Source organism: Accipiter gentilis, chromosome 17 (genome assembly GCF_929443795.1).
Source record: "Accipiter gentilis chromosome 17, bAccGen1.1, whole genome shotgun sequence".
Lineage (NCBI taxonomy): Eukaryota > Metazoa > Chordata > Aves > Accipitriformes > Accipitridae > Astur > Astur gentilis.
The window spans coordinates 18,885,338-18,898,939 of record NC_064896.1 but is presented as its reverse complement, the minus strand read 5'-3'; positions in this window follow the sequence as shown (position 1 = coordinate 18,898,939).

Genomic DNA, 13,602 nt, shown 5'->3' with positions numbered 1-13,602 from the left:
GTACTAACCAGGCCTCACAGTTTAAAAATAAAATCAGTCAATCAAAGTACATCTGAATACCAACCTGCACTGTTCACAATTCTTTCTCAGACCTTGACAAATACAGGTACTCAAGCCTGAGTGAAGTATTTTCTCATTGAGATTTTAGACACTGTTGTCTATTGGCCAGCTTTGCTTTGCAGGCTTTCTGTGAAACCAAACTTAAAACACTTGCATTTTTTGTTACTTGGAATTTGTTAGTCTGAAAGGACTTTCAGGGAAATTTGTAAAGAAAAACTCTGAAAATTTATATTAAAACATTAGGAAAAGAAAATTTTGTATGAGTTCAAAGAAAATAAAGTGCTTAATTTCAGTAATTAGTTGACTAAACACCGACTCATGTCCTGACCTAGGTTTTGCTTAGTATGTGCTCATCTTTCTACAAAGAAAAATGCTTCTGCTGTACCTGGTTCCTTTTTCAAGCTTCAGCTTCACAAAAAATTTACTAGGTACAGAACTATGGGATGTAATTCCTGAAGATGTGACCAGGTATGTCCTCTGAACCATCATAAAGGTATAGTCACTACTCAAAACCAGCTGGAGGAGAAGGTGTGCCTGTTTTCCCTTTTTATCAGCAGTTAAGACCATTCACACTGAAGTGGCGGTTATATTAAATAGCCTTCTTTCTGGAGGAATAAAACCCCTATTTCCCTGACTTTCAGGGGAGTGACTTTCCTAACAACACCTTTTTAAAGTAGTCTTGCAAGGGTTTTCTCCTCTTCAGTGTATTTTATCACTCTGTTTCTAAGTTACTGCAGTGGAACCATGTTTGATGAAGAAAAATTAAAGCTACTGCTGCCACCATCTCTGCTAACCCACCGATGTCTGGTGCAGCACTTTATCACAAGCCAAAGGTTTCAGGGGACCTACTTTTTAAGAATACCAGCAGGATGTTCCTATTGTTACCATGCCAAAACATCTGTTCATCAACATTATTCATATTTTATGAAAAATACTGCGAGCTAACTGATACTGCGGAGCTAGCAGGTGGAGTGCTGTGCTAGAGATGTGGAAAGTTCTCCGATCATCTTTTTTCAAAGTCTAATTTTGGCCAGAAAAACAAAAATCCATGCTGAGGGAAGTTCTCCTCTTAGTTACACTGCTGCTAATTTGCCCCTTTCTGTTGACTCTTAAGTGTTGTCAATTCTGATCATCTCGACATCTTCTAAGGCATTTTGAACAACTGACCTCACAGTGTTTGTCGACCATCATATTTAACTTTAGCCATGGTTGGCAGACAGTCAACATTTGAGTGGCTACTATGTTGTATGTAAGATGCATGTCAAATGAGTATTTAATAAATTCTTTTTCCTTCCCATTCCAACAAGAGGTTTGGCTTGGTTTTCTCATCTGAACATCTTGAAACAATACTACTAGAATGTTTGACTTTGCAGTTACTTTACCATACAGTGGGTAGCTGTCACATAAGGAAGAACGTGAAGAATAAATCAATGTCACTTGTAAGGCAAGTATGAATCACATCCTCAGCACATGTCCAGTTCTCTGCCAAGTATCTTCAGAGTATAGCATAGGATATGTTAATTAATAAAATTGATATTTGGAACAGAAAGCATCCTTATCATGCAAGATGAAGCACAGGCTGAAACATTTTCAAAAAATCTCAGATGACTTATGACAACTCTAATAAGCTCACTGATAGTGCCCCTCCCATCTGAGGATTTCAAAGCTCTTTGCAGATTAAATGCCTTTGAGGTACATCATTAGTCTTCCCGTTTGGCAGAGAACTTAAGTAGCTTCCCCCAGGTCACGTGCTATATCAAATCACTACCGCCAATAGCCAGGGGAAAATTTTCAGAGGCAGAAATGGCTGTTAAGTGTCCAAATGCCATTTGTGCATCTGAGTATCTTCATCATTAATACTCATCACCTACTTATACCAGTGCTTTAAAGTGCTGCCTAAATAATGTACTAGTCTTTATAACATCCCCATGAAATAGGTAAGTAATTTATCTCTACTGCACAATGAGTTAAAATGAGGCATAGGGACATTAAGTACTTTGTCCAGACCATTCAGCAATCTATGAACTAATCCAGAGTAAGAAATGAGTAGATCATGATTTTTGAAGTGTATGTATGTTCAGTTTACATCACCATAAAGACCCTACTCTAATACTTTAACATTCCCTCCAAACATGTAAATGCTGAATTTCATCTACAAGCAGCAAACCAGAATTTTAAGAAAAAACTTGTAAGATAACATATCTGACAACTGAAATACATGCATGCTGTATTATACAGATAGATACATAAGTAAAATTATACTTTGCTAGGATAAGAGGCGGACAAGCTCATCCAAATATATTTCATCGGAAAAAAAGTGAAGCAGTACAGAATGATTTTATACTTCACTATTAATGGGAATTAGAAACAGATAGGAGTACAGCACCAATATTTGGCAAGTTCCTCTCTGAGAACATAGCAACATGTACCCTAAACTTGTAAGTGACTTTGAAAATAAATCCAGGGGGAAAAAGCTATAGTTTCTCACCCTTGTCACATCAGGAGGCAGCAGCAATTTTACATCTTTTTTTTTTTTTTTTCTTTTCTTTTCCTTGGGTGGGGGGCGGAGGCAGGCCCAGGAGTGGGGGATTAGAAAGAAGAAAAGTACAAAGTTACATGGTTATCTATTTCTTGTAGGGCCCTTTTGTTTTTCCTCTCCTAGAGGTAACACCATAGAGAAAAGCTTTTATGATTACATAAGAAGTACATGGAAACTTGTACTGGATTTTTACTGTAGACAGCTCAAATTCTCTGAAGCTTGTATGCTCATCCAGTGCATTCATGGCACTATAAGCCAGTGCTGCTTTGTCACAGAGTGATTGCATGTAACTGACTGCACAGGCCTGTTGGGAAAGGGCTGCCAGTGGTACTGCAGCAAGAAATCCAGAACTGGAGAGTTCTGGTACCTGTCAGGGTATTCAGTCTGAGAAGAAATGCTTCTAATACGTATTATTACAACAGAGCTTACAGCATGCCCACAGCTCTACAAAAACATAAGGAGCCATCATCCTTGCTCCAAAGAATTCACAATTTGAAAAACAGATAAAAACAGAGGGGAAGAATACCTCTGCATAAAGAAAACAAGCACAAAGAATGAAGGGTGCTGGCTGGTCTCAGATGTTCTTTGCATGCAGGCAGGCATACACATACCCAGCCACAAACCATCCCTGCACTTACATTTCTAAATAAGTGTTATCACCTGGGCAATGAAATAAAACGGAAGAATATATCCAGCCAAGATGGTAACAAAGACAGAAATGGCATATGAACCTTTGGGAAGATGTTTCAGGATTGAAAGAAAGCAAATGATGACCGTAGTAGCCTGTCAAGATCTGTATCAAAAAGAAAACAGTAGTGGTTCTACTGAATGCAAGCAGGACCACCAGAGAAAAAGCTGACAGCACCAGCCTGACAGAGTCTAGGAGTATTTGTAATGCATGAGCCTTTATTCTGTGAAACCTAGGCTCAAATACAAAGACACTACCCAGCATTAAACCAGGATGAGCAATTCAGGCACCTGCATGATCAAGAAGAAATGCTATTGCTCAGTGAAAAGGTTTTATCTGCTGAAACAGGATGACAGGACAGAGGATAAAGTAAAAGAGAAGCTAGATTGAAGTTCTCTGGTGTCCAGGGGTGCAGAAGAAAGACAGGGGACTAAAAAGCTGAAAGACAGGGGAAGAAAATCCATTAGTTCCAGACTGCTTTTGTCATTTGTTGGTTTTGGGAGTTTTGTTTTGTTTAAAAGAATAACTGATAAGATGCTACTGGTTCTAAAAAAAAAAAAAAAAAGATTCTGAATTCCCTCTGGTTAAATGCATGCCTTCAAGTTCCTTTATGTACGAAAATCCCAAACCTACCCCAAGACTACCCCAAGCCTGTGTTTCTGGCCCCAGTTCATCTACTTGCACTTCTATTGGGCTCACAGATCAGCTGAAGAATAGAACACTTAGTTTGAAAAATACTGGCCAAGAATGCACAAAATAAATTGACAAATACAAAGAAAAGGGAAGGGAACTGGAAGCGAGTGAAGAGAAAGTAAAGCAGAGGAGCAGGTACAGGAACACATGCATTGTTTGTTCCAAAGAAAAAGCTAGGCAGAAGGACAAGGTGAGGGATCAGACATGGAAAGCAGTGAAAGAAGAAAGCTGAGGGTGTTGACCTGTGGGAAAAGAATCAGGTTCTGAGGAAGAGAATGGCTGTCCTGGGTACAGGAAACATTATAAACAAGACTTTAAAATGCTCATAATAAAATCATTAACTAAAAAATATAGTTCAAAGTCCACTTTGAACCACTTTGTACACTTCTGAGAGCTGGAATAGATAACTTGGTACTTCCCAAGCAAAACGAAATACCTGACTGATTTTTTTGGCTGTATACAATCACTGACACACAAAGACATGATAGGACTGAAGAGAAAAATAAAACCTAGAGCAAAAGCATAACCAGACTGCCATGGTCCACTCATCCTTATTTTCCCATATGTATGGTTCCTTAATAAGTCTATTATCAAAAAACCCAAGTACACAGAATCTGAAAACCTACTGGTTTACAATCTTAAATGTTCTACTTTACTGTGTCACAAAGGCAGTTGCTTGTTATTACCCTAAATAATAAAACATGCAGAGCATATCAGGTACAGCTAAGCAACAGTACGTTCTGACACATAAATGTAGCATGGCATAATACAATGTCCTAGGCACCATCAAATGTCTGCTGACACAAAAACATAAAACTACAATTTTCCTTAAATCATACAATATCATTAGGAGTCCAATGAGAACTAGTACAAACAACACAGTGATTTTTTTTCTCGTGTATTTTGTTTGCCTAGTTGTTTCAAATAACACTAAGTGGGCTGCACAGTCTGAACTCTGTAAAAAAAAAAACAGTTTTCATGCAGCTTAATTTCCATAAGTTAAATGTTGAATCCAGTACTAATAATTAGAAAATACAAAGCTAAAATGGGTTTCAATATTCCTTTTCATGTTTTCTGTTGTTGCTTACCCCAGGAAGTCAGAGAAGCAGAGCTTACAAGTACCACGCATTCTCATTTGTTATGCTGTTCTGCACAGCCACAGAACAGCTACAAGATAGGGATTCCACTTTAAAATTGTGCTCAGTCAACTGCCTTTGCATTTCCTTTTGGAAAAATCTGCCAAGCCCTCTCAGATCAGAAAGGGGTACCATTACAAGATGGAAGGGAGAGTATGGAGAAATAAACACAAAAATCAGTCATTTCTCAGCCTGGGCTAACAGAGGCAAGAATGTTAATAGACTTTTGCCAAAACATTTCATTGCTTATGCCCCACCATAACAAAACCCTAGAGTGTGCCTAGTGTGCCTTATTGCTACAGTAGAAGCACCGTTGCCGTCTTATGCCAAGAGCAGGAGAAAATATCTCACCAAGATTTGTGCCAAAGACTATACGTGACCTCAAGCAAGGTACATGGTTTATCTTGCCGTCAGTTCCCACATCTTAAAAAGAGAGATTAAAAAGACTTCCCTCATGGTGTTTGGAAACCAGTTCACTAAAATTCACATAGGGTTAGTGGATGACTGATCACACCATTATTTTGAACACCTCCAAGGATTAAACAGGGCACCTTCAGAACAGAATGTGAGTTCACTGGCTGAAGTAAGGGATATTTTCTATTGCTAGGATCTTTAATAGATCCATAATCCATGACCAAACTCTATATATCAGTACAAACTGCAGATGTTGTGGTTTATTCTGGCTAGTAACTGCAGAGGAACATAAATAAGGCAGGGACAGAAAAACTGATAGTGAATGTACACTGCCTGATTTTTTTTATTCATTGTTACGGGATGATGACAGTCTCCCCGTGGAGTTATTTCTGTCTTCTGCTATGTGTGCCACCTCCTAAGTGGCATGATGTTCCAGTTATCACCGCAACTGGCTTCTTCAAAGTCTTCTTTTTATGTGTAGAAATACACTTTCCCCTCTATCAGTAAAATCTAAAGTCTTCAAAGAATCGTCGTTATTATCAGCACTTGTCAGTCTGACTCAGTCTATTCAAACCCAAATTAGTCTGGGTGGATTCACAGGGAATTTTTTGCAGAGAACAGATTTACTCTTGCTGCCCTCCACTATTGAGGGAAATTGGAATCTCATTCATAATTAGAGCTATTGATCTTTGAACTACACATTTTCACAGCTCCCTGGACTCAATAGATAAACCAAATAGTTTTTCCTCCCCTGAAGAACTCAAGTTTGTCACTCAATGCAATCCTAACTAGGACAAATGTCAACAACAGCCTTACACAAACCTGTAAAGCATTACAAACTTCCAAAGAAAACAGCATGTATGACTTACAAATGTAATATGAGGGAATTGCCTTGTTCTAATCTAAGACTGTTCATAAACTTCATCCAACACTTAAACATCCTGCTATCCCCACCTCTACATGCTCCTCAAATGCCTCCTCCATCTGTGATGTCTTGTTAAGCTAAAAGCATCTAAGCCAGTGGTATTCCAGTTTGCCCTCTAGGTGTAATACATAACAGAATAAATAATCCTAAGTATTTCCTGTGGTTAACTATGCTAAACAAGCAAGCAATCTAAACAAAGAATAGGGAATAAGTCCGTTCAAAGATCTGCCTGCTAAAAGAGGTAAGCAACAGTAAGGAGCACAAAGCATAAATAGTAACTTTGAGAACTCCATCCAGTTTCTTTTTGCAGTTTACAACAGCTCAAGAACTATTAGCTTGTCAGTAAGGCACAAATGGAGATTGTCACCCTGGAGTTTCTTTAGCATGGACCCATGAGCGATGCCAGAACAGAAGCTCACTCAGCAAGCTCAGTGTGTTGGATCATGCTCACTTAACAGAATTGTTCCTCTAACAGTTCAGCCAAAAGGAAATCCAAATTAAACAAACAAAGGTGGGAGAGCAAGCTTCCCCTCTCAACTTTGTATAGTGATTAATTTGGCATTAGACATCTCTTGTTTTGCTTAGGAATGGCAACAGCAGGAATGAAGGGAGACAGAAGAATCTGAAGATACATAGTTGAACTATAACTGAAGAAAAAAACCCAACAGTCTATTTAGGCAAACACGCACTTGAAAGTGGAATGCAAGTTTTACTTAAGTAATATCTCCTGTAGATGTACTTGAAGTAGCCAGACATAAAGTCTTGACTTGCTGAGGTATATAAAAATGAATACAATTAAAGAGACTACACTAGCCATCAAACTCCCTGACTAAAAGGGATCAAAGATTAACATCTCTGAGCTGCAGTGCAGTACATAGACAATGTGTATGACTCTGGATAAAGATAAAGCTTGCCTGTACCTGACAAATTGCATATTTAAAAAAAAAACAAAACAAAACACACATACAAAATAAAAATCTTAAAAGTGAATGCTCCATTGTTATCTCAGCAACAGTTTCCTATTTGTAGTCAGACCCTTTGAGGATATAAACCAAGGACACCTGATTTAATGTTCCATGCAAAAAAAGAGCAGAATGAAGGTTGAGAAATGGAGCACTTAAACCCCAGAAAATTACTAAAATTAAAATGCCCATTGGATACATCAGCTATGTCACAGTACAGAAAGATTTATATGTTTTGAGGAAAGAAGGTTGATTAAAAATATTTTGACACAGGTAGACCTTACCTACTTTACTTAATCCCAGATAGAGAATGCTCACGTGAACAAGGATTTTACAGTTACCTCGCTTAAAAATTAAAGTTCGAATATGGACCAGGAACCAAAACTGAATGTTGAGAGCTATTTAGGAAAGTCTGGTGCTGTAGATGCCAGCTATCATATTTTGATGAGGCAAGAATAAAACATCCCAAAATTCATCCAAGTGTACTGAGCTAGGCTATTCTGTTCAGACTTTATTCCTCAGCACATACAAGTTTTTTACATGTACCTTTTACCATGTCCCTTTTACCTCCGAGGAGCTGCTATGTGTTTTGTGAAATCTAGAACATGTGCTAGTGGGGTAAGAGGACAAATAAAAACTACAACTGCTGTTAAATAGCATCAGGCTCATCAAAGGGAAAAAGCATCTTAAAAGAGCATTCTCATTTTGTGTATCAATGAAATCCCATTGAAATCTATGGAAATACTCCATTTCAGACAACAGTTACAACAAATCACATGTTTATGAACTTTTTGTTTTATTTCACTTCACTGAAATGGCTACTTGCAATACAAAGCAATTAGAAGTCTTCTGCTGTCTGTCCTATCATGCCTGCACCTGCTAAGGGTTCTAGCAAGACAGTTCCTCTGAGAATTTACTTCTTTGCTACACACAGTGAAACGGGGCACACTACAGCCAAGAAACAACTCTGGAATTTCAGAAGTAATCAAGACAGAAGGGGAGCAGGATACATCTGACTGATGTCTACAGGATTATTCGTCTAACTACAAAAGCTTGGGATCCATGTGCTGTATCTGTATTGGCTCTCTGCCAGTCTTGCTTATGTTACAGCTAGGGACAAACCTTTAAAAATGCAGGTTTACTTCATCACTTTTTTGCCCTAGGATTCATCTTATTTTTCCTCTCTTGAGTAAGCCTCATTCTTCACACAACACATTTAAGTGCTGTGGAGTAGAAATGCGGTAGAACTCCATATGCATATTTCAGAGTTCACAAGCAGTTATTTGAATATTCTAGAGCTGAGTAAACTCAGGTAAAGGATGAAAGGTTAGTGTCAGTTCTGGGGTTCCCATTGTAATCAGCTCATAAAGCACTTCTATTTGAAGCAACTACAGAAAACCACTCTTCAAAGCTAGTTTTCCATTTACAGCTGTGCACTTGGAGTGTAATCTCCAGTAGTACTTTTACCTGCTTTTTAAATGCAAATACTGTTGATTGATTGATTTTCTTTGTTTGTTGTTTGTTTTTTTTCTTTAAGTGAGTTTCAGATAGGAAGGATACCGGCAGGACAAATGCTCCATGAACTCATCAGCATTAACAGTTCTTTGAAAGCTGTTCCATTTATGGAGGAAAATAATCAGATTTCTTTTCCCTTTGAGATGCACTGATGGTAGAACAATTTAGAATACAGTTCTGTAGCATGAATTAGTGAACTTCCTAATTCCATTTCAGAAATAGCTTTCAGTGTTAATATGTACTATTTGGGTAATTTTGCTAACAAGAAAAATCACAAAAACTGGGACAATACAAACCTAATCAACTTGAATGCCTAAATGAAAAACAAACCTCATTATAAAACAATAGCAACTTGGTTTGGGGAGAAAACATTATAGATTACCTTAGCTTCCTTGTGTTAGGGAAATTGTTGGCAACATGACACATGCCAATGCAGACCAGCTACTAGTTGACATCAAATTTTTAAATTCAAACTCATAGCCAGTCTGAGGACAGCCAGGTAACATGAAAGTTGGAGCTGCTGTCTGAACACCCGACATATCCAAAGTCCTTTCAAAATCCCAAACTAAAACCATCAACTTTGTGGCTTCAAGGAGAATCCATATAATGTTAGCCATATTATTACTGAAAAAATGCCAAGTTGCTAAAGAACTTGACATAAATCCTCTAGGCATAAAGTTTTCTAAATATTCAAGCTGTTGTGCCTGAGAAATTAGGTGCACAAACAGAATCAGCTATGTACTCTCACCAAAGAAATGATCAGATAAAGTTTGCCAAATCAGAGACTCAGAAAATCTACTCTGAAATTATCATAGAATCATTTAGGTTGGAAAAGACCTTCAAGATCATCGACTCCAACCACAAACCATACCCACTAAACCATGTCATGAAGTACCCTGTCCACTCGCTTTTTTAATATCTCCAGGGATGGTGACTCCACCACTTCCCCGGGCAGCCTGTTCCAATGTTTGACAACCCTCTCAAGTAAAGAATTTTTTCTTAATGTCTAACCTAAATCTCCCTTGCCGCAACTTGAGGCCATTTCCTCTTGTCCTATCTCCAGCCACCTGACAGAAGAGACCAGCACCCACCTCACTACAGCTCCCCTTCAGGCAGTTGTAGAGAGCGATAAGGTCTCCCCTCAGCCTCCTCTTCTCCAGGCTAAACAGCCCCAGCTCCCTCAGCCGCTCCTCATACGACTTGTGCTCCAGGCCCCTCACCAACTTGGCTGCCCTTCTCTGGACACACTCCAGCACCTCAATGTCTTTCCTGTAGTGAGGGGCCCAAAACTGAACACAGTACTCGAGGTGCGGCCTCACCAGTGCCAAGTACAGGGGAACAACCACCTCCCTGCTCCTGCTGGCCACACTATTTCTGATGCAGGCCAGGATGCCGTTGGCCTTCTTGGCCACCTGGGCACACTGCTGGCTCATATTCAGCCGGCTGTCGACCAGCACCCCCAGGTCTTTCTCTGCCAGGCAGCTTTCCAGCCACTCTTCCCCAAGCCTGTAGCGCTGCATGGGGTTGTTGTGACCCAAGTGCAGGACCTGACACTTGGCCTTGTTGAACCTCATACAATTGGCCTCAGCCCATCGATCCAGCCTGTCCAGATCTCTCTGTAGAGCCTCCCTACCCTCAAGCAGATCGACCCTGCCTCCCAAGTTGGTGTCGTCTGCAAACGTGCTGAGGGTGCACTCGATCCCCTCATCCAAATCACTGATAAAGATCTTAAACAGAACGGGGCCCAACACCAAGCCCTGGGGAACACCACTTGTGACCCGCCACCAGCTGGATTTCACCCCATTCAACACAACCCTCTGGGCTTGTCCATCCAGCCAGTTTTTCACCCAGCGAAGAGTACACTTGTCCAAGCCATGAGACACCAGCTTCTCAAGGAGTATGCCATGAGACACAGTGTCAAAGGCCTTGCTGAAGTCAAGGAAGATAACATCCACAGCCTTTCCCTCATCCACTAGGTGGTCACCTGGTCATAGGAGGAGATCAGGTTGGTCAAGCAGGACCTGCCCTTCATAAACCCATGCTGACTGGGCCTGATCCCCTTCCTATCCTGGACTTGCCATGTGAGTGCTCTCAAGAGAAACCATTCCATAATGTTCCCCGGTACCGAGGTCAGGCTGACAGGCCTGTAGTTCCCCGGATCCTCCCTTCCTCCGACCTCTCTTATAAATGGGAGTCACATCGGCAAGCCTCCAGTCCTCTGGGACCTTCCCTGTTGACCAGGAACACTGATAGATGATGGAGAGTGGCTTGGCAAGGACCTCTGCCAGTTCCCTCAGTACTCTTGGGTGGATCCCATCAGGTCCCATAGTTTTCTGAGTGTCCAGATGCCATAGTAGGTCCCTAACTATTTCCTGCTGGATTAAGGGGGGGGGTATGTTATGCTCTTCATCCTTACCTTCCAGCTCAAGGGGTGGAGTACCCTGAGGATGACTGGACTAACTATTAAAGACTGAGGCAAAGAAGGCATTAAGTAGCTCGGCCTTTTCCTCATCACTGGTTGCTATGTTCCCTTCTGTATCCATTAAAGGAAAGATACTCTCCTTGGGATTCTTTTTACTGTTAACATATTTGTGAAAACATGTTTTGTTGTCCCTTACAACAGTGGCCAGATTTAGTTCTAGTTGAGCTTTTGCCTCTCTAATTTTCTCTCTGTATGATCTAACAGGATCCCTGTACTCCTCCCAAGTTGCCTGCCCTTTCCTCCAGAGATGATAAACTCTCCTTTTTTTCTCGAGTCCTAGCAAAAGCTCCCCATTCAGGCAGGCCGGTCATTTTCCTCGGCGGTTCGACTAGCGGCACATGGGAATAGCCTGGTCCTGAGCCATTAAGATTTCCTTCTTAAAGAATGTCCATCCCTCCTGGACCCCTTTGCCCTTCAGGACCATCTCCCAAGGGACTCTCTCAACCAGTGCCAAGAGGCCAAAGTTTGCCCTCCGGAAGTCCATAGTGGTGGTTTTGCTGACCACCTTCTTTGCCTCACCAAGAATTGAGAATTCGATCATTTCATGGTCGCTAAGCCCAAGACGGCCTCCGACCATCACACCTCCCACCAACCCTTCCCTGTTCATAAACAGCAGATCTAGCAAGGCTCCTCCCCTGGTTGGCTGTATTGGTTTTGTTTGGCAAGGTTTTGGTAGCGGGGGGGTGGTTACAGGGGTGGCTTCTGTAAGAAACTGCTGGAAGCTTCCCCTGTGTTCGAGAGAGAGAGCGAGCCCATATTAGCCGGCTCTGAGACGGACCCGCTGCCGGCCAAGGCCGAGCCAATCAGTGATAGTGGTAACGCCTCTGTGATAACATTTTTAAGAAGGAAAAAAAGTTGGGACGGAGAGAAACTGCCGCCGGAGTGAGGAGTGAGAACATGTAAGAGAAACAAGCCTGCGGACACCAAGGTCAGTGAAGAAGGAGGGGGAGGAGATGCTCCAGGCGCCGGAGCGGAGATTCCCCTGCAGCCCGTGGTGAAGACCCTGGTGAGGCAGGCTGTCCCCCTGCAGCCCAGGGAGGTCCACGGTGGGGCAGATCTCCACCTGTAGCCCGTGGAGGACCCCACGCCGGAGCAGGTGGGTTCCCGAAGGAGGCTGTGACCCCGTGGGAACCCCGCGCTGGAGCAGGCTCCTGGCAGGACCTGCGGATCTGTGGAGAGAGGAGCCCACGGAGCAGGTTTTCTGGCAGGACTTGTGACCCCGTGGGGGACCCGCGCTGGAGCAGTGTGCTCCTGAAGGACTGCACACCGTGGAATGGACCCATGCTGGAGCAGTTCGTGAAGAACTGCGGCCCGTGGGAATGGCCCACGTTGGAGGAGTTCGTGGAGGACTGTCTCCCGTGGGTGGGACCCCACGCTGGAGCAGGGGAAGAGTGTGATCAGCCCTCGTCCTGAGGAGGTGAAGCGGCAGAAAATAGCGTGTGATGACCATAAACCCCATCCCTGTCCCCCTGTGCCGCTGGGGGGGCTTGGTGGTGAAATCCGGGAGTGTAGTTGTGCCCGGGAAGAAGGGAGGGGTGGTGGGAAGGTGTTCTGAGATTTCATTTTACTTCTCATTACCTTGCTCTGGTTGATTTGTAATAAATTGAGTTAATTTTGCAAATTGCGTCTGTTTTGCCCGTGACGGTAATAGTGAATGATCTCTCCTGTCCTTATCTCGACCCGCGAGCCTTTTGTTATATTTTCTCTCCCCTATCCAGCTGAGGATGGGGGAGTGATAGAACGGCTTTGGTGGGCACCTGGTGTTCAGCCAGGGTTAACCCATCACATTGGCTCACCCACCAGCTGTGTCAGGAAGTTATCTTCCACACGCTCCAGGAACCTCCTAGATTGTTAATTCACTGCTGTGTTGTATTTCCAGCAGACGTCTGGAAAGTTAAAGTCCCCCACAAGGACAAGGGCACACGATTCTGAGACTACTGGCAGCCGCTTGTAGAACGATTCATCCGTCTCTTCAACCTGGTCAGGCGGTCTGTAACAGACTCCCAGCACAATATCTGCCTTATGGGCTTTCCCTCTCATCTTCACCCATAAGCACTCCACCTTGTCATCAGAATTGTGTAGCTCCGTACAGTCAAAACATTCCCTCATATAGAGAGCCAGCCCATCACCTCTTCTACCTTGTCTATCCCTTCTGAAGAGCTTGTAGGCATCCATTGCAGCACTCCAG